This window comes from Myxocyprinus asiaticus, chromosome 10, assembly GCF_019703515.2.
Source record: "Myxocyprinus asiaticus isolate MX2 ecotype Aquarium Trade chromosome 10, UBuf_Myxa_2, whole genome shotgun sequence".
Lineage (NCBI taxonomy): Eukaryota > Metazoa > Chordata > Actinopteri > Cypriniformes > Catostomidae > Myxocyprinus > Myxocyprinus asiaticus.
In genome coordinates, this window is record NC_059353.1 from 7317865 (window position 1) to 7340972 (window position 23108).

Genomic DNA, 23108 nt, shown 5'->3' on the forward strand with positions numbered 1-23108 from the left:
TTGTGTTTTATAGTGAGAGAGAAAATCTGGCCCAGACGCTGTGTAATAAAGTGGTGTTTGAATATCTGCAGGCACATAACAGGTTCTGTTTTTTATTCAGGAAGGTTTGGTGTTTATGTTATGGCTGTTGCTTTCTGAGCATATACTGAGATATGTGGCGTTCACAGTGACAGCAGTCAAATTGCTTGAAATTGACATATTGCTATACTAGTAGTCATTTCTTCTCGACTGCTATATGTACCCGAATCGGGGCAGATCAAATTAGCTTTATGGCACGCACCTTTATTAGCTAATGTATGATTAATTTATGGTATGGAAATAATATTAAAAAAAATTTACTGAAAAGTTAAGACATTTTATTCCACAATATTTGTATAATTAAATACAAAGAATAATTTCCAAGACAAAAACTAGACACTGCTCACTAAATTAATAATAATAGGCAGAGTACAGTATATTCTGCAGTAAGCAGTACACTAGTAGGCCTATCGCTTTCTGAACAGAGCCACTGTTATAGTAATGAAAAAAAGTAATTTACATTAATGGTAAGCCAACTAGCTGAGATTGTCAGCAGAGGTAATTTGTGTTTGATTTATGGGGTAAATGTTTTCTACCTAACCTGACCTTCTGCCCACTCGCTGGACACAGAAATGTAGGGAAAGACAGCCAAGAGAGGACATGGAAGCATTGAGGGAGAGATTTAGACATTTCATATGAGGACACCAGCATGAGACTTTTTGCTGGGTGTCATGGCAACCACATGACAACACGCGTTGCCAATTTCACACTCTAATTTGCAGTGATTTGATTGGCCAGAAATTGTTATAGTGGGGGAAGATACGGGCACACACCATCTATCAACATGACGCTCACGCACATCCACATGTACCCTCACATTTGGATGCAGATGCTGTCTATTAAAAGTGATTTACAGCACATATATTTCAGGAACAGTGCATCTGGAGCAACTTGGATTGAGCAACCTGGCTTGCTTATAAGTGTCATACAGACACAGTATGAGTCTGTTCAGAGATTTCTGGCATTGCTCACTTTGTCTGTTTTCTGTTAATGTGTTTATCTGGTTTAAAGATCCTGGCATGTGTGCAAATGCCACATTTCTTTTTTTTTTTATAAAATGGAGGGCCATCCACCCTGCCACAAATCATTTCTCAGCATACCTGTTTTATACCGTAAATAAAGTGTTACAGGATAATGCACAGTCAGCCAGTCATTATTGACTGTTAAGGTTAGGTTTTGGGTTAGATTTAGTGATAGGGTTAAGGTTAGGTTCAGGGGTAGGGGTAGGGGTTGTTTATGTGGGACTCTGAATTAAACTCTAAAATTACTACACAGTAGGTTGCATAGAACACTACAGCCATCTATTGGCTATTATTGTCATAGCATGATTTTCAAGTCATTATTTTTCTTTTGTTCACCAGATGGCAGCAATCTGCCCCCAAATACATGACACATTCTCATAATTTCTTAATGTTTCAAATTATAGAAGTGTATGTTTTTACTGTAGTGAAGTTGCATAAATTTGCTTATTTGCATATGCAAATAAATGGTGAAATCGAGAAATGTATATGTAAATAAGATCTTCGAAACATAAAATCCCAAAAGAATTTCATAGTTTTAATGTTTTTACTTTTGTAAGCAAATGTATGTAACTTCACTTGTAAAAACCTACACTTCTATAATTTTAAACATGAAAACATTATGAGAATGTGTCATGTATTGGGGCAGATTGCTGCCATCTGGTGAAAAAGAAAAATAATATGACTTGAAAATCATGTTATGACAATAATTGCCAATAGATGGCTGTAGTGTTGCCACCTACTGTGCAGCCACCTACTGTGTAGTAATTCTACATTTTTATCACAAGTTGTGCATTTAGATACTATATATTCAGATATTATCAAACTATTATTTATCAAAGTTTAGCATTTGTTTTAGTTTTTTTTATGTTGTTTTGAAGTGTCAGTTTATGCAATAATGTCACATTCTGATGACAGTCAAACCTGACCTGATGTTACAAAGAGAATTCATAAAATAATTATTTTGATACCAATCATGTATTTCAAACATCAAAATGTAATAACTCAAAGTAAATTAATAATAATGTTTTTTTTATCCCCCACTCTGGCAAAATCTGCCTGCATTAAATTAGTTTCTCACTTCAGAATTGCATTAAAACAGCCTTGTGTTGCCATCTTCTGAAGGACAAGGACAATAGGCTTATGTGCATCTCAAGATATAGAGAAATAAATTAGCCAAGTTGAGAAAATATATGACCTAATAACCCAATGATTTTTGTTATTTTAATATTTATTTGTGAACGAAAAGATATGTGGCAATTTGCAGTTTAGCTTTTTGCTCAGACCTATCTTTTTGTATTTAAAGTTTTTTTTTTAATTAGACACCAATTCCATGACTGACGTTTTTTCATTGGAAAAGCAGCTATAATGAGCAAACACTGATTGTTTATTTACTTGATTGTGTCATTACAGTGGTGTGAAAAAGTGTTTGCCCCCTTCCTGATTTCTTATTTTTTTGCATGTTTGTCACACTTAAATGTTTCAGATCATCAAACAAGTTTAAATATTAGTCAAAGATAACACAAGTAAACACAAAATGCAGTTTTTAAATGAAGGTTGTTATTATTAAGGGAAAACAAAATCCAAATCTACATGGCCCTGTGTGAAAAAGTGTTTGCCCCCTAAAGGTAATAACTGGTTGGGCCACCCTTAGCAGCAACAACTGCAATCAAGCGTTTGCGATAACTTGCAATGAGTCTTTTACAGCGCTGTGGAGGAATTTTGGCCCACTCATCTTTGCAGAATTGTTGTAATTCAGCCACATTGGAGGGTTTTCGAGCATGAACTGCCTTTTTAAGGTCATGCCACAACATCTCAATAGGATTCAGGTCAGGACTTTGACTAGGCCACTCCAAAGTCTTCATTTTGTTTTTCTTCAGCCATTCAGAGGTGGACTTGCTGGTGTGTTTTGGATCATTGTCCTGCTGCAGAACCCAAGTTCGCTTCAGCTTGAGGTCACGAACAGATGGCCGGACATTCTCCTTCAGGATTTTTTGGTAGACAGCAGAATTCATGGTTCCATTTATCACAGCAAGTCTTCCAGGTCCTGAAGCAGCAAAACAGCCCCAGACCATCACACTACCACCACCATATTTTACTGCTGGTATGATGTTCTTTTTCTGAAATGCGGTGTTACTTTTATGCCAGATGTAATGGGACACACACCTTCCAAAAAGTTCAACTTTTGTCTCGTCAGTCCACAGAGTATTTTCCCAAAAGTCTTGGGGATCATCAAGATGTTTTCTGACAAAAATGAGACGAGCCTTAATGTTCTTTTTGCTCAGCAGTGGTTTTCGTCTTGGAACTCTGCCATGCAGGCCATTTTTGCCCAGTCTCTTTATTATGGTGGAGTCATGAACACTGACCTTAACTGAGGCAAGTGAGGCCTGCAGTTCTTTGGATGTTGTTGTGGGTTCTTTTGTGACCTCTTGGATGAGTCATCGCTGCGCTCTTGGGGTAATTTTGGTCGGCCGGCCACTCCTGGGAAGGTTCACCACTGTTCCATGTTTTCGCCATTTGTGGATAATGGCTCTCACTGTGGTTCTCTGGAGTCCCAAAGCTTTAGAAATGGCTTTATAACCTTTTCCAGACTGATAGATCTCAATTACTTTCTTTCTCATTTGTTCCTGAATTTCTTTGGATCTCGGCATGATGTCTAGCTTTTGAAGATCTTTTGGTCTACTTCACTTTGTCAGGCAGGTCCTATTTAAGTGATTTCTTGATTGAGAACAGGTGTGGCAGTAATCAGGCCTGGGTGTGGCTAGAGAAATTGAACTCAGGTGTGATAAACCACAGTTAAGTTATGTTTTAATAGGTGGGGCAAACACTTTTTCACACAGGGCCATGTAGGTTTGGATTTTGTTTTCCCTTAATAATAACAACCTTCATTTAAAAACTGCATTTTGTGTTTACTTGTGTTATCTTTGACTAATATTTAAACTTGTTTGATGATCTGAAAAAGTTAAGTGTGACAAACATGCAAAAAAATAAGAAATCAGGAAGGGGGCAAACACTTTTTCACACCACTGTATATGGCATATTATGCATAGTCCATCACGTTACAGCACAAAATACACACCAGAACGAGATGACTGGATTTTTTCAAATTTGTCCAGTAAACTATCATTTCCGGACACTTTGGCCGGCACCAAAATTACTTAGCGGAAACTCTGGTGAGTGTGCTGCGTTGTAGGTGTGTTATGGTCTTACCCCCTCATTTATGAGTGTGTGTGCGTTCAGCATTGTGGGTGATGTATAGATTTTATTTGACAAAACTAAAAAAAAATGCTGTGTTATAGTGTCACCAGATCATTTGTGTGTGTAAGTGTGTGTGTGTGTGTATCGGTTGCCTAAAACAACAGTAAATTATACAGTTTAGTGGTCATTATACAAAAATATTTGACTGCAGAATGCCGTAATTGATCAGTCACAATCAAGCATTCCACCGTAATAATTGATGATTAGATTATTAATAATGTATAATTTAGTAAATAATAGCCTAATTACACGCACTTAACCCTTTAAGCTCTGAAGGTGTTTTTAAAGATTTCCTGTTTCATCAACATGACTAAAATGAAAGGCCTAAAGGTCAATCCGAGTTTAAAGGGTAAAAATGCAAAAAAAAAAAAAAAAAAGGATTAAATTAAGCAGAGTTTACAGCTAAGCATTATTATTATTATTAGTAGTAGTAGTAGTAGTAGTAGTAGTATTTAAAATCTGGATCTAAATGATAGTTTAAATTGCATTTCTGCATTTTTTTTATTTTTTTTTTGCAGAAGTTCTAAAGTTTGGTGCCACTGAATTATAAACCTTTATTTAGTTAAAGGTAATTCAATATAGCAACTCACTCATAATGATATTAAAATAGCCCTGTTTGTCTGTAAAAATATGTGAACAGACATTTACTGTTTTAAGGAATGCTAATGGAATTTCTTCCAAAGCATCATATGGGATCAAGAAGAGTAAGTAGTTTTGCAAGGGATCATATTTGTATAAATGTCATGCATCGGATTTGATATCTAATAGATTTATAAGAGGCTTTTCATTTTTGCCCCTGTAATCATTATTCATATTTATAATAGAATACAAATGAGAGATGACTGATCCTGTGTATTTATGTTTGGAGCCTATCATGTCATCATGATGCTCTACTCTGTAGATGGCAGCATATGAACACACATCCCGCCCCTTGTCCTATTCCCGTTGGATGCAGCGTCGAGTCTGGTGGTTGGAGGCTCGATCTCCTCCGTCAGTGTAATCCCGTTTCTCCATCCGGCCGACATGGCGACTGCGAGGACGCTCATATGCTCCAGAACAACCTGCATCTGAAGCGGCTCTCAGCGGTCATCACAACATCACCATTTCTATCAGTTGCTTTCGGATAAACGCACACAGTGAATACTTTGTAACTGGGGTAGGTGCGCTGATTTTCTTTTCTTATTCACAGTGCTCTATGCTGGAAAGAGATTAAGGTGTAAATCTAGCCACGGATTTGATCCTGAGAAGAACTGCCGTGACATTGCTGAAGCTCCGCCGTACCGTTATATTTCCATTATGCACCGATAAAGGGCTCTTCTCAGTCATACAACAATCAGACCCGACTCTTCCGACTGGGTTTATAGATCATTTTCCCGAAGACCTTGACATTAGACGGTCTGTTGACCTGTTCTGCGCTTTGTTCGACTCACACCATCTCTACACGACGAAACTAGATCGCTCTCCCATTATAATAAACGGAGGACACCACACGCGCTCGTCGCGACGCGATGCGCTTAAAAGTGACGGACGCCCTTTTTTATTTCCCCGCCCGTTTTAGGTCAGTTTACAAATATATTGGATATGTAAATTGACTGGGATGAATTGTATTTGTTATATATTGAAATAACTTCTGACCGTTAAATCAAAGCTTGCTCGTGATCTGTTGTTTCAGTTGTAGCAATATTAACAGTGCAAACATGTGTGCGCTGTTTTAAAATGGCTCGTGTACAGTCCATTTTATAGCCATGCATGAGATTTTATTTTCAACTTATTTTATTTTCATTTTGCTGTTGCTAGTCTCGAGCTCGCAGCTGATTGGTCAGTGGTTAGTGATGAACGCTCTGAGGTGACGTGCAGTTTCAACGCGACGCGACGTCGATCAGTGCCAGTGTACATACAGCAAATATTAGGAACCTGAAATGATCCACATTTCATGTAATTCGTGTTTGGAATGGTCAAACATTTACCTTCAGTAATTTTCTCACACAGGTGAATTCAATCAGTACCCTAAATGTTGGTCCTTTTTCTATTCCATGTGAAAGCCTATGGGATATTCAGTTATAAAGTCAGGTCATACAAAATTACATTTCAGAAAGCGTGTGACTTAAAGGGATAGTTCACCCTGAAATGAAAATTCTCTAATCATTTACTCACCCTCATGCCATCTCAGAAGATTTTTAGAATAATTTTTCTGCTCTGTAGGTCCATATAATGCAAGTGAATAGTGGCCAGAACTTTGAAGCTCCATAAAGCATATAAAGGCAGCGTAAAAGTAATCCATAAGACTCTAGTGATTAAATCCATGTCTTCAGAAGCAATATGATAGGTGTGGGTAAGAAATTAATCAATATTTAAGTCCTTTTTTATGATCAATCCCTATTTTCAAATTCACATTCCTTTTTTTTTTTTTTTTTTTTTGGCGATTCACATTCTTTGTGCATATCGCCACCTACTGGGCAGGGAGGAGAATTTAGAGTAAAAAAAGGACTTAACTATTAATCTGTTTCTCACCCACACCTATCATATCGATTCTGAAGACATGGATTTAACCATTGGAGTTAAATGGATTACTTTTATGCTGCTTTTATGTGCTTTTGGACCCTGTTGACTTGCATTATTTGGACCTACAGAGCTGAGATATTCTTCTAAAAATCTTTGTCTGTGTTCAGCAGAAGAAAGAAAGTCTTACACATGTGGGATGGCATGAGGGTGAGTAAATGATTAGAGATTTTTTTAATTTTTGGATGAATTATTCCTTTACACTGGTGGCCAAAATTTTGAATAATGTACAGCTTTTGCTCTTATGGAAAGAAATTGGTACTTTTATTCACCAAAGTGACATTCAACTGATCACAATGTATAGTCAGGACACTAATAACGTGAAAAATTACTATTACAATAAAAAAAAAAAAAAGAAAAAAAAATGAGAACTTCTTAAACTACTTCAAAGAGTTCTCATCAAAAAATCCTCCACATGCAGCAATGACAGCTTTGCAGATCCTTGGCATTCCAGCTGTCAGTTTGTCCAGATACTCAGGTGACATTTCACCCCACACTTCCTGTAGCACTTGCCATAGATGTGGCTGTCCTGTCGGGCACTTCTCACACACCTTACAGTCTAGCTGATCCCACAAAAGCTCAATGGAGTTAAGATCCATAACACTCTTTTCCAATTATCTGTTGTCCAATGTCTGTTTCTTTGCCCACTCTAACCTTTTCTTTTTGTTTTTCTGTTTCAAAAGTGGCTTTTTCTTTGCAATTCTTCCCATAAGGCCTGCACCCCTGAGTCTTCTCTTTACTGTTGTACATGAAACTGGTGTTGAGCAGGTAGAATTCAATGAAGCTGTCAGCTGAGGACATGTGAGATGTCTATTTCTCAAACTAGAGACTCTGATGTATCTGACCTTCCACATCTCTTTCTGTCCTTGTTAGAGCCAGTTGTTCTTCGTCTTTGAAGACTGTAGTGTACACCTTTGTATGAAATCTTCAGTTTTTTGGCAATTTCAAGCATTGTATTGTCTTTATTCCTCAAAACAATGAAACAATTCCCAATGTGCTCTAAGTCCTCGTGGCATAATGACTCTTCTCAATCTGGGTGGCGGAGGACGAATATCATTTGCTTCCGTGTCTGAGACCGTAAATCTGCATAGCGCTTCACGCTATTCTCCACTGCATCCACGCACAACTCACCACGTGCCCCACTGAGAGCGAGAACCACATTATAGCGACCATGAGGAGGTTACCCCATGTGACTCTACCCTCCCTAGCTACCGGGCCAATTTGGTTGCTTAGGAGACCTGGCTGGAGTCACTCAGCACACCCTGGATTCGAACTTGTGATTCCAGGGGTGGTAGTCAGCGTCTTTACTCGCTAAGCTACCCAGGCCCCCCTTTTTTGCCATTTTTGACCTAATATTGACCTTAAGACATGCCAGTCTATTGCATACTGTGGCAACTCAAAAACAAACACAAAGACAATGTTAAGCTTCATTTAATGAACCAAATAGCTTTCAACTGTGTTTGATATAACGGCAAGTGATTTTCTAGTACTAAATGAGCAATTTAGCATGATTACTCAAGGATAAGGTGTTGGAGTGATGGCTGCTGGAAATGGGACCTGTCTAGATTTGATTAAAATGACTTTTTTCAAATAGTGGTGGTGCTGTTTTTTACATCAATAATGTCCTGACTATACTTTGTGATCAGTTGAATGCCACTTTGGAGAATTAAATTTCCAATTTCCTTCCGAAACAGCAAAATCTGTTCATTACTCCAAACTTTTGGCCGCCAGTGTAAGTGCATTAGATGCCTTCTTAAAACCTCTATTTTCTTTTAATCTTTCTTTAAATAACACATTTTATGATAACACAGTCCTGATCTGTTCTGCATGTGGAAGCTCGATTCGAGCCAAACAAAAGACAGCACTGTGTGTGAGGATGTACTTGCTTCACCATCACTGCCGTTGATTTTTCCAGGGCATTACTGAAGGAATGGAATTTTTAATGGCTACAGGCAAAGCATTGGCAGAATTTCTTCTGGTGGAGTTGGTTTTTGCTCTCTGGCACTGGTTAGATCTTTTACACTCCCCTTCTGAATAACCTTTGAATAACCTGCAATTGTTCTACTTTTAAGAGCTATTTCTACCTGATCAAATCCTTAAAATGTGTTTTGTTTTGTGTAACCTAATGTATTCCGGCTGATTCAGTTACGATAAATAATATTTTTGACTTGAATAAAAACGTGAAGCACATTTTTAAGGTTGCATTTTTTCAGTGTAGGCTTTATTGAATTTGAAAAAGGTGTTTTATTAAGAATAGCCTATAAAAACTCCCTAGTTCTGATCATAGATCAGCATTAGTTTTATCATAATTCGTCATATATGTGCCAACATGCTCATTTACAAGCATGTGTTGGTCAGACTTTTCTCTGTATTATTTAACTCACTGTCTCTTATTTTGATCTGAAAACTACCTCTGTATTGTTGTCCACAGATGTAATGAGGTGGAGAATCAGCCTATAAATGGCTTATAGTTGTTTATCCACATTAAGCTGGTGGAGGAGAAAATACTGCATTTTAAAATGGAAAAAAAAACTGTACAGTTCACCTGTAATTTTTTTGTGCATATATTATCAGACAGACAAAGAGAAAAACATTTGTATTACTGCTGAAAAGCAGTTTTTTCAAAGTTGTTTTCTGATATTTCACTAACAGTCAGGTTCTTTTGAAGATCACTTAGATAAATGCTATTGCGTATGAAGAGAACAAGTCACGCGGTGATCTAATCTACAAAGATCAGTGTTTGTTATTATATATTTTCCGGTTGACTGCCCTCTGTGTAACTCCCTCAGCAGCTCATTTTATCTCTTCCTGTTTCTCTCTCTCTCTCTCTCTCTCTCTCTCTCTCTCTCTCTCTCTCTCTCTCTCTCTCTCTCTCTCTCTCTCTCTCTCTCATGTTGACCCTTGGTTTAGTAGTAATGACATTAGTGCTCTGGCATGTGTGATACACAGAGAGGATGATGGGAACAGAGAGGGAGAGATGTGAAAGCAGGGTCCAGCCATGGCTGGTAGATGAAAAAATTTACCAGCCAGTCAGATTTCTTACTGGCCGTTTTTATTGTATTTTTTTATTGCATTTTACAAGTGGATTTTACAGACATGAGAGACAAAAAAATAAAAAACAATAATAAAAAAAACAATACCATAAGCATGTTTAAAAGTGAACTGCTTTTTTAATGAATTGCATTGTTTTATTATTTATGAAATATTTAATTGCCAGATAGATTGCCTTTTCAGTACTCGCCGATACTGATACCTGTTTTTTTATTTTATTTTGTTAGTTTGTTTTTTCTGAAATCCATATCAACAGTTTATTTCAATTTTATCATTAAAATTGTGTCTAAATAAATTAATTTTAACTTTAATCAGCATAATCCAAAATACAACATTGGAGTTATTTTTGACAAATAAAGTGCTGCATAACAGAGCATCACAGTTGTGAGATATTGATTCAATCCTATACAATTACTATTGATTTATTAGTAGTAGTAGTAGTAGTAATAGTAGTAGTACTGCAGTGAATATTACTTAACTATACAGTAGTGATATGCTTCTGTCATACTTTTTCCATTTAAATTGAGCTTTTGTTTTGAAGTAGGGCTGCAACTAACAATTATTTTGATAATCGTTTAATCTAACAATTATTAGAACGATTATTCGGCGATTATTGCAACGATTAATCATTAGCTCTAAACCGATTATTCAGCTTGTGCCCCAACTTAAATGGTTTTATTTAACGTGCTTACTAACAATAAAGAGGACAAAATCATCTTTTAAAAATACCTCTAAATGAAATTCACTGAATTAAAGGGAAAAAAATACTTTTTTCTTAAGTTTAATTCAGTAAAGAAATTCACTGCAATAAATCCTATTATCAAGTGTTTTTGTCTTTTTTTCCATTTAAAATGTTCTAAAAGTCCTTAAAACAAGATACATTTACTTGAGAAGCAACATATACGATATTTAGACTTGCTTTAAGAGAATGTATCTTAAATATAAGTTTGTTTTGTATATAAGTGTATTTTTTCACTTGGTTATACTTCTGCGAGTGCAGTAAAGACAAAATACACTTATATTCAAGATCTATTCTCTAAAAACAAGTCTAAATATCTTGATATGCTGCTTCTCAGGTGAATGCATCTTTTTAAAGCATTATTGGAAAACAAGCCAAAACAAAAACAAATCAAAAACGTATGTTGTTGCAGTGTATAATGGGGCGAAGACTACCCTCTCTCACCTTTTTGTTCACTTCAATCCATCTTTAACTCACACAAAAACAAACTCTCTCTTATTAATAAAGCTGTGTATTGCCAATTTTCTTCACGATAAGAAATGCAGAGTGATGCATATATTATGATTCAATAAGTCACGAGCCATCACGATATAATCTAGCTGCAGCAAGTGTGTGCGCTCGAGGGATGAACGTCCCCGCAACAGAGTGTGAATCAGCCGGGTGCAGTTTCAATCTCTTCCCCTTAGATCGGGGCACTTCGCAGAACTCATAGAGGAGGCACTGACCTCACAGAGAAATGCCAGTTTCGGAGTTTGTAGTTATTTACATGATCTGCTTCCGTATTATTTGAACTTTAATAAAACTATAACGCATTAAATATAACTGCATTAAAGATGCAACGCCGGGGTGTTTCCTTTAAGTTTTGCTTCAGCGGAGCGGCAGCTCCAGCTCCACTTATTCCACAACGAGAGTGCTTCTGTATATGCTTATTTTGTATTTTTGCATTATAATTCCCTCATACTTTGCGATCTACATCACCTGAAGCTATTTGGAAATCTGGACTGTGAGCTGTTTTCTTCCTGCTCTCACGCGTCATCATTAGAGTTTAATGTGATCTCATGTTATGTTAAATGAGATCAAACGACTATTCGACAACAAACATTTTTGTCGCCAATTTGTCGCCGAACTGCCGACAAAAGGTCTATTCACACAAAACCGAAGCTAAGAAATAAAAAAAATACAATAAATTTCACCCCTGTACAGTAGGCTGTTCAATAAAAAATATTCTGGTGCATGGATCTTTAAGCATTCAGCTGTTAATGCATGAGATTAATATATTTAACGCAGTTACAGCATTTATTTACCTAATTTGGCATAACCGTTTCATTATGTTCTTTCCATGTTTTTCATGCATTTTGAGGGACATAGAATGTTTTTTGTTCTTGTGAGATGACTTTAGAGTGCTGATACATACACTATATTGCCAAAAGTATTCGCTCATCTGCCTTTAGACGCATATGAGCTTAATTGACATCCCATTCTTAATCCATAGGGTTTAATATGACGTCGGCCCACCCTTTGCAGCTATAACAGCTTCAACTCTTCTGGTAAGGCTTTCCACAAGGTTTAGGAGTGTGTTTATGGGAATTTTTGACCATTCTTCCAGAAGAGCATTTGTGAGGTCAGACACTGTTGTTGGACGAGAAGGCCTGGCTCGCAGTCTTCGCTCTAATTCATCCCAAAGGTGCTCTATCGGGTTGAGGTCAGGACTCTGTGCAGGCCAGTCAAGTTCTTCCACACCAAACTCGCTCATCCATGTCTTTATGGACCTTGCTTTGTGCACTGGTGCGCAGTCATGTTGGAACAGGAAGGGTTGGGAAAAAGTTGGGAGCATGGAATTGTCCAAAATCTCTTGGTATGCTGAAGCATTCAGAGTTCCTTTCACTGGAACTAAGGGGCCATGCCCAGCTCCTGAAAAACAACCCCACATCATAATCCCCCCTCCACCAAACTTCACAGTTGGCACAATGCAGTCAGACAAGTACCGTTCTCCTGGCAACCGCCAAACCCAGACTCGTCCATCAGATTGCCAGATGGAGAAGCGTGATTCGTCACTCCAGAGAACGCATCTCCACTGCTCTAGAGTCCAGTGGCGGCGTGCTTTACACCACCGCATCCGACGCTTTGCATTGCACTTGGTGATGTATGGCTTGGATGCAGCTGCTCGGCCATGGAAACCCATTCCATGAAGCTCTCTACACACTGTTCTTGAGCTAATCTGAAGGCCAGAAAGTTGCCGACCTCTGCGCACTATGCGCCTCAGCATCCGCTGACCCCGCTTTGTCATTTTACGTGGCCTACCACTTCGTGGCTGAGTTGCTGTCATTCCCAATCGCTTCCACTTTGTTATAATACCACTGACAGTTGACTGTGGAATATTTAGTAGCGAGGAAATTTCACGAATGGACTTGTTGCACAGGTGGCATCCTATCACAGTACCATGCTGGAATTCACTGAGCTCCTGAGAGCGGCCCATTCTTTCACAAATGTTTGTAGAAGCAGTCTGCATGCCTAGGTGCTTCATTTTATACACCTGTGGCCATGGAAGTGATTGGAACACCTGAATTCAATTATTTGGATGGGTGAGCGAATACTTTTGGCAATATAGTGTATGTCCCATGTCTTCTGTCTTTATATTTATGCATGTATTTTGGTACGTGTATATTCCAGATTAACTTTTTTTTAATGCCTGTATAATATAACACAAGGTACAGTGATATAAATACACATGGAATATTGTACATTAAGTAAAACAGGTATAGCAGAAAATATGATGCATAACATAAAAAATAATATAAAAGAAGACACAGCCTCATGGTCTTTTCATTTTTTAATTATTGCATATTTGTATTGAATTTAGGGTTTCTTGTGCATGGTGAGAAAAAGAGCACCGGTACAGGAATCCTTTGTGATATATTATCTTTGCACAAAAAATAGCAATGAGGTTCGGCAATTTGTTTGGCTACACTCGTAGTAAAATATTACATGTAATATATGTAGTATTTTACTACGAGCTTACTCAAAACGAATTGCCGAACATCACTGCAATTTTTAAAGCCAGGATAATATAACAGGTACAGTGATATAAATATTAAATAATTGTACATTAAGACAAAACATCATATTATATAATATGAGGTAACAGCACATTACATAAATATTCTAAAAAGAAAGAATGAATTTACAGCTTCTATATTATTTATTTACTGCATTTGCATTGAATTCAGAGTTTTTGTGCATGAGAAAGAGCACAGCACCTGTGTTTGCCACTTGATTAGCAGCACCAACGTGCTGGATTTTGCAGCAGCGACTCTGGAAAAAAGACAAAAACTCTTATCTCATTAGTCACTCATCTAATGTTTTCATCACAGTCCTTGAAAAAACCTTCAGATTGTCGGCAGTCGATATGTCCGACCCGGTGTGAATAGAGCCATGGGAATCCATTGTTCTGAGTCAAAAGCTCATTTGGAACGAACATTTGTACTAGGGCTGGGTGATAGGATGATGTAATCGGATATCGACGATGTCATACAAAGATCCCGATGCCGATTCTGAACAGACATGATCGACAATATCGGGAAATGGCAAAACCATGGATCTGGGAAGTCGCCTAATATAACAATAAAACAGTGACCAGGGTCTGAAACTAGCACCCGCCAAATGCGACGAGGCTGAATCCAGTTCGCCATCTCCTCGTCCAAATGTATTTCATGCACGGGTAATTTTACTCACCTACCCGCAACAGGCGGGCAACCTGCTGCAAGACGTCTTAGAGTGACACATGACAAGAGATGTTGTTTGTCACAAAGATACATGCTTGAAGAAACACACTTTATTATATTTTTAAGAACAGACAAAAGAAAAGCCGTCAATAGCTATGTTTCCATCAACGCTTTTTTATGGGCATTTTAGGATATTGCACAAAATCTGCTGGATGTGAATAAAATCTCCAAAATGCGCATGGAAAACTTATACGCTTGCTTGAGGTGGATACATTATTTATTCGATAAGAAGAAATGCGCATAAACTATTATGGAAACACATTTACCGAATAAACTCCTATTGAATTTGACAGGTATGCAAGATGCGCATCAAAAAATCATGTGACTGAATAATTCATTCATAACTGGACGAACCAGCGGACCAATCATTGCAACTGAATTGTTGCCCTGGTCATTCTGAAATACTGCTGTCATACTGACACTGATGTTGGACGAGAAGGCCTGGCTCGCAGTCTTCGCTCTAATTCATCCCAAATGTGCTTTATCGGGTTGAGGTCAGGACTCTGTGCAGGCCAGTCAAGTTCTTCCACACCAAACTCGCTCATCCATGTCTTTATGGACCTTGCTTTGTGCACTGGTGCGCAGTCATGTTGGAACAGGAAGGGGCCATCCCCAAACTGTTCCCACAAAGTTGGGAGCATGGAATTGTCCAAAATCTCTTGGTATGCTGAAGCATTCAGAGTTCCTTTCACTGGAACTAAGGGGCCAAGCCCAGCTCCTGAAAAACAACCCCACACCATAATCCCCCTCCACCAAACTTCACAGTTGGCACAATGCAGTCAGACAAGTACCGTTCTCCTGGCAACCGCCAAACCCAGACTCGTCCATCAGATTGCCAGATGGAGAAGCGTGATTCGTCACTCCAGAGAACGCGTCTCCACTGCTCTAGAGTCCAGTGGCGGCGTGCTTTACACCACTGTATCCGACGCTTTGCATTGCACTTGGTGATGTATGGCTTGGATGCAGCTGCTCGGCCATGGAAACCCATTCCATGAAGCTCTCTACACACTGTTCTTGAGCTAATCTGAAGGCCACATGAACTTTGGAGGTCTGTAGCGATTGATTCTGCAGAAAGTTGGTGACCTCTGCGCACTATGCGCCTCAGCATCCGCTGACCCCGCTCTGTCATTTTACGTGGCCTACCACTTCGTGGCTGAGTTGCTGTCATTCCCAATCGCTTCCACTTTGTTATAATACCACTGACAGTTGACTGTGGAATATTTAGTAGCGAGGAAATTTCACGACTGGACTTGTTGCACAGGTGGCATCCTATCACAGTACCACGCTTGAATTCACTGAGCTCCTGAGAGCGGCCCATTCTTTCACAAATGTTTGTAGAAGCAGTCTGAATGCCTAGGTGCTTCATTTGATACACCTGTGGCCATGGAAGTGATTGGAACACCTGAATTCAATTATTTGGATGGGTGAGCGAATACTTTTGGCAATATAGTGTATCTCCAGCTGTCTACACTGGTCAGCTCTTGTATTTCTGCAATCCGTGTACCCACAAACACCTTGTAATGACAGGATTCGGACTGGATCCAAGTCAGAACTGTGGTGGAGTCTGTCCAAAGAACAGTGTTCTGGATAAGAAGAGTAAGCTCTGTTAACAGGAGATTAGCTAATTGAGCTCCAGCAAGGGCACCACACAGTTCCAGTCGGGGCATTGATAATTGTTTTTTTGGTGCAACCCGGGATCTGGCCTAATCAAATGAGGTATGAATCCCTCCCTTATCATCTTGGAGACGCATGTATTCCACTAACCCATAGGCCTTTTCAGAGGCATCACAAAACATGTGCAATTAAATTGAGCCTTTGTCAGGTTCTAGACAGAGTGGGAAATAGCCCCTTGGCATGCACACCTGGGGAAGGGACTGAAGTTCACTAACACATTCCTGCCATCTTTGGAGCATTTCTCTCTCAATGGGATCGTCCCAGCCTCTTTTATTTATCCACAGAGCTTGTACAAGGATTTTGGCATGAGTGGTATATGGCAAAATGTACCCCAGAGGGTCATATTGAGAGGCTAGCACCCGATAAATGTTATGCATGGTAGGCTGATAAGAAGATAGTTGGTAGTGTTTATAGCCAAGCTTGTCAGAGGGGCAATGCCAAGAGAGTCCAAGTGTAGACTCTTGTGGGTCTGTTTTGTTTACAGTCAACCATAGCTCACAGCCTTCAGACCATGCCTCAGTCAGTAGGTGACCAATTGCCTCTGGGTAGTTACTGGCCCACTGTCTGATTTCAAACCCCCCAGTTGATAATACCTGTCTCATTTTGTCTATGAGCTGTTTGGCTTGATCAGTTGTGCGGAGTGACTGCAGACAGTTATCCACATAGAAGGACTGCAATACAGAGTCTGCTTCATCTTCATTACCCTAACGATGGTCTTTGACATGATGCTGGAGGGCGTAGGTAGCGCAACATGGGCTGCATATGGTTCCAAATGGAAGAACACGCCACTCATATATGTCAGGATTCCTTTCCCTTTCCAAATCTCTCCATAAAAAACACAGTAAGTTCTCATCTTCAGGAAGGAGACGCACTTGGTGAAACATTGCACGAATGTCACCACTAATAGCTACAGGGTATTCTCTGAACCTGAGGAGAACTCCCAGCAAGGATGGACCCAGCGTAGGCCCGGGCAGTAACTGATCATTCAATGAGGCTTGCTGAAACTGATAAGAGCAGTTGAACACAACTCTAGATTTGTTGTTATGATGTACGAGATGGTGGGGAATAAACCATGATTCATCTGTAGCTTTGGCTTGTTCAAGGTTGAGTTTCACTATATACCCTGTCTGTTCCAGTTTATGAATCTCTTTATTGTAGACTTCTGCCAGTTTGGGATCTATAGCAAGGCACCGCTCAGTGGCCCTTAAAAGGGCCATGACAGATTCAGGACCTGCATGCAAACTGTTTGCATTACCTTTACAAAGGAGTTGCATAGCGGTATACTCCCTCTACTTCTACTTGCTCTGTCCTTGTTTCCAGTAATTTGAGGGCATCTTTTTCCTGCTTGGATCGAGTAATATCCTTAACTGGCTGAAAAGGAAGTACATCTATTTGCTATAGATTTTCCACATGGTGACACAGATCTTGTGAAGTAGTGCTGAACAGTGCAGTGTTCAACATGCTGTCTCAAGTGGCTGGTCTAGGAATGTAACTGGACCTTGGATAGCCCAACCCAAACTGGTACTGATTGCAACAGGGCTGCCCAGTGGGCCCATTCGCACTGGGGCTATCGGTGTGATGAGCTGTGGGTAATCCAAACCAATAAGAAGCATGGGCTGTATCTCTTTGAATGGGTTAATGGGAACATCTCTCAGATGTGGGAACTTGCATTTCAGAATGTCCATAGGGCAAGATTGCTTGGCAAGGTTCAACTCTTGTGCAGTAAAGGCACTGTATATCTTGTGTTGGATGCCTGGATTAATGGAGGCCGACACCTCAAAGGAGACTGATGCACCCTGATCTCCACTACCTCTTGTCTAATTGTCCTGAGGGCAAGTGATTCCTCTGCCTTTTCCAGCTAAGGTAATGCACAGCGGTGGGAAGAATTATAGTCCTTTCAGACCCATCGTCTAGAATGGCATACGTGTCAAGTATTCTCCCTTTGCTATGTAGCTTCACCTTTTTTTACATAACTCTGCGAGAGTGAGTAGCTTGATCAAGATAGACTGTGCTTGATACTGTATTCATGGTAAGGATACTCTTGTTGATGTTGGATGCCACCTCATGTAGAACTGATAGGTGTTGTTCGTCACAAGTGGCACATGGCTTTTTCAGGGTGCAGTTTGCAGGCTCATGTCCTCTCCCACACTTCCAGCATCTATTACTATCCTTTATCCATGCAGTCATTTGTGCAGTGGTGAGTTTGACAAATTCAGGACAGGAGTTGAGGTAATGCTGTTGGCATTTGCAAAATGGACAGTAAGGCTTAAAACTTTCCCGTTTCTTGCCCTTTGTCAACTCTTTCTTTAGTTGGGTAGAAGAGGTAGAGGAGGAGGAGGAGGACTTTCCTGTCCCCTGATCCATGCCATAGTAAATTGTGGATTGGACTTTTGGAGACTTCAGTGTCCTTTGCTCTCTACCCTCTCACATAACAGTACAGCTCAGCTGCTCTCCTTGAAATCTGAAGAGCTTGCGATTTTCTCTCAAGCCACTCTGCTTCAGGAAGTGTGTAAATTATATCAGTTCCATTCTGGAGAATAACCTTTGTCAAACAGTTTTCAACAAAACTGTCTCTATGAGAGGATGGGAGTTTGGTGAGCAGTCTATCTACATGTGAACCACACATAAGCTCAATCTTGGCTGATCCCTCTAATGTACTGAGAAGACCAATGAGAGTGTTAACTGATAGGGCAAAATCCTCAAACCCCTGAGCATCCCCAGGTTTCAATGGAAGAGTGCGAAGAATGCTACCTATTTCCCCTGTACCAACTGTCGTGGTTGTCCATAGTGCTGCTGCAAAGCTTGCATGGCTCGTGTGTAAGGCATGGAATCATATATGTATATCTTTGCAATCTGAAGGGCAGCAGGCAACTTAAGATGATCAAGTAAAACTTGAAACTTATAGTTCTCTGTCAGATGCAGATGTGGGCCGAGTACACTGTCTAGTCCCTTTTTTAACAGTGCAAAGTCACTCTCCCTCCCAGAGGTAAAACTGATGAGCTTAGGCTTGGGTATTCCATAAGAGGAAGTGATAGCCATCTCCATCATGCTAGGAACCTGAACTGATGGCTGGGCAATGGAAGAGAATGGCATGGAATATGGCTGTAGTTGTGGTCTTGTATCTGGGGGTAAGCTAGACAGATAGCCTGGTATGTGTGCACCTTGATACCTTGCAGACTGCACGGGGGGGGGAAGATCTGAGTATCGGGACACAGTAGGTTGTGTTGGAGCAAAAGCAGGTAATGATTACAGTGGCTTTGCTTGTAGGGAATTAAGGTGGACTGTATTGCTCAGCACAGTTGCTGTGGGAGGTACATAAACTGGCGGTTGGCAAGCTATGGTTTGGTACACTGTTGATATAGATGATGCTATTGGAGGAATGTATTGGGGCCCAAAGGACTGAAATTGTGATTGAGATGTCTGCTGGTGGTCACCAGGCTGCAATTGAACATATGGCTGATACGTTATACCAGCTGGAGCAGACTCAGGGCATGGTTCATGTTGCGTTACCTGATATTTATTAACAGGGGCAGATGCTGGACGAGAAAAAGACTGATGAACCTGAGGTAATAACTCTGGTGGAGGCTGGACAAGAAGCTGACGACATGGCTGAGGTGGAGAGACATATGGCAGAGGCCTGATTGCGGGAGTTGAGGAATATTGAGTTGTCTCAACATTGTCAGGGTTTGGTGAACATTGTTTACTGTCTGAATAAAGAAGAGGCGAATTGGTACTTCATTGCTGGATGGACTGCTGCGGACTGCCTAAATGAATGACGGACATTTGATGTCCAGCATCTGTGGCAGTAGGGTGAAGCAGGTCCTGTTGCATGCATAGTGAACCTTTACCTCGCTCGAGGGATAATGGTATTGTGCTTTGTAATTCTTGGATTTGCTCTTGAACATTCCATACACACTCCTCCACTCTACGCAGCCTACCAGTTTCAGTATGCTGCTCAGTCTGAAACCTATCAGGAATTGATGTCCGATAGTCTACATCTGAAGCAGAGACCGTCTGACTCATATGTTTTTGCCTTGAGTCAGATGGCAAGGACAGTGGAAGGAGCTGTCGTGGTTTGGAGGCAAGTATAAAGTCCTCAAGATGTCCAGGGATCCGTTGGGTCCTACTAGGACGGGGACTATGTTGTTCCTCATAATAATTTTTGGATGTCGCCATGAAGACAATCTGTTAACACATCCGGCTCTAAGGACAACTTTGTAATAGATGATGTGCGTGTAGATGCACTGGTGTGTTAACTAGTTATCTTCAACCTCGGTCAGAAGGTTTATAACAGGGAGCAAAGAAGAACAGTTCCAAGACAGCCTCTGTTCCAAAGCATTGATTTATTTAAATCAATTCCACATGTAATTTGTTTCTCTTTGTCTGTTTGTATGTGATTGAATGTGGTCTCTGAAATGATATAAAGAATAACAATGAACAATAAATTCAATAAACTTAACAAATCTTATAATGCTTGAATATTATACATTCCAATGGAATAAGTCTAAATAATGAATATATAACATTTAAGTAGTGCAGAGTCAAATGTACCCAAATGGCCACTAGGCGGAGCACTTAAGCAATGGAATGTAGATTACCTCATACAAGTTATCATACTAAACATTAATTCTTAATTACTCATTATATATTACATACAACAATGCTTAACCCGTTTACATACAATGATGATACCAATGCAAATATCACAGAATGTAATAGCTTGTTACTATTGCAATGGCATATTTTGAGCATAGAAATTCCTAGCATGTTTCTACATATCTATTCGGCTATAAATGAATTTGAACTCTTAGATCTTAGAACACATAACTATTGAAATATTAACTAATTATATCACAAGGAATATGCATGCATATAACTTAGAAGCATATTAAAGTGAACTTACATCATCAAAAACGCACATACATCCAAACAAACTGTCTCATTGCAACAATAGAACACTCTAGATCAGACGAAACTTGTCTGGGCATGTCCGTAGCCCCGCCCACCTATGACATCATGGACTCAACAGGGGGTTTTATACAGTAGTCTTGAATTGGGGGCCAAGATGGCGTTCATCCGTGCGGACACGTTTTGAGTGGTGTCATCAGGCAATTAAGAGATTAACATGAAACTACGTTTGAAAACCCCGATAAACTTTATTGATTATTAGTTAAGTTTTTCTTCTTCTATTGTGTGACTTGTCAGGCCTATATGGGTAAAAAAAGAAACAGAGATAAGGTTCAGGTTAAAGATACAGACATGGCGACTGACGAGAGCAAGTGTCAACGAAGTTTCCATGGACGTAGAAGTACTTGCTACATCTCTTCCGTGTACTCCGAGTAAAAGTCCACCGGGAAAAAAAGGTAAATTAAAGATGAACATTGATGAGAAAATTGATTCACTCATTAATGCTTTTGCTGAACTCACATCGAAATGTGATGGTACGTTTCAGAGAGTTGAGTCCATGGAGAAGATCTTGGAAAATATGGCTTTTTCTATCACCACTCTTTCTACCACCGTAAGTGAGCTGTTACGAGAGAGCACGTCCCACAAAGAGAAGATTTTAAATCTGGAAAAAATTGTTGCTGCGTTGCAGCAAGAAAATAAGCAGCTGAAGGAGGTGTATATGGGGACGCAGAACTACAAAAGAAGATGGGATCTCAGGATTTACGGGGTAAAGGAAAGTGGTCCAGACAAGGAGAGTAACACACGGGATATTGTTATCAAGATCCTCTCCAAAGTGTCTCCAAAGATCGCGCACAAACTTCCAGATGTCGTGGATTCGGTTCATAGATTGGGACAAAAAAGAGGTGATGATCGCCCCAAAGTGATAATTATACAGTTCGCCATGCGTCTTTATCGAGACACAGTGTGGAGAGATGCCAAAGACAACTACTATCTGAAAGAAAACGGGCTACACATCAAAGAAGATCTGTCTTCGGAGGAATGAGCCTCAAGCAAAAAGACATGGCCACTGGTGAAACGTGCGAGAGAAGAGGGCAAGAAGGCCGGCTTTCGAGGAGGATTTGCCTTCATTGAAGGGGTGCGCATCAGTGTTCCTGACATTACCTGAGCGGATGGCTGTCAGCGGTTATGGATGCATATCGGGGTCAACGCAAGTGTTTTGATTGACGTAATGTTTCATGCTTTCTCAATTTTCACTTTCTTCAAAGGTATTTGTTTGTTTTATACTCGTTATTTAGTTATTTTTCGTAACGGCTGATTATAAGTTTGGTAAGTTCAAATGAATTTCTTTAAATGTTCGAGGCATTCACGATGCTGTTAAAAGAAAAGCTATATTTCTTTTTGGAAGACATACAGAAGCTCAAGTACTTTTTTTTCAAGAGACTCATTCTTGTGACTCTGACTCAAATTTTTGGAAAACCCAATGGGGAGATTATGTAATTTTCAGTCACGGATCCAATCACTCAGCAGGTGTTGCAATTTTCTTTAACAAATTCAAAGGCAATGTTTTGGAAACTATTCGTTCAGATAATGGAAGATGGATTATACTGACTGTTGAACTGGACAATTCCACTTTAATAATTTGCAATGTCTATGGGTTTAATGTTAGAGCACACAATTTAGAAATGTTTAAGAAGATTTGTGATACAATAACAGATTTAAAAAAGAACTACAAGGATGGATATGTAATTATTGGTGGTGATTTCAATGATGCTCCAGATGATTCTATTGACCGCTTTCCGCCTAAACATAGCTCACGAATTTCAGATTTATTTTATTTTATAACTGACAAGTTACAAGTTTCTGATGTATCGAGATATCTGAACCCCGATTGTTGTGACTATACTTGGAATAATAGTTCTTTTTCTTTAAAATCAAGAATAGATTACTGGCTGATTCCTCATGATTTAATTCACTATGTTTCAGAAACAAAAATTACTTGTGCCCCTCTATCAGATCACAAATTGATATCGATCTCTTTTG

General features: G+C 39.5%; 1 protein-coding gene across 3 annotated transcripts in view; it reads left to right on the forward strand.

Moving 5' to 3' along the window:
- The first annotated feature begins 5373 nt into the window (after positions 1 to 5373).
- Positions 5374 to 23108, forward strand: part of LOC127447260 (FERM, ARHGEF and pleckstrin domain-containing protein 1-like) — a 137750-nt gene continuing 120015 nt past the window's right edge. For all 3 annotated transcript variants that reach the window (XR_007898364.1, XM_051709025.1, XM_051709026.1), the window contains exon 1: positions 5374 to 5511. The gene's annotated coding sequence lies outside the window, so the exon portion shown is untranslated. The remainder of the gene's footprint in view (positions 5512 to 23108) is intronic.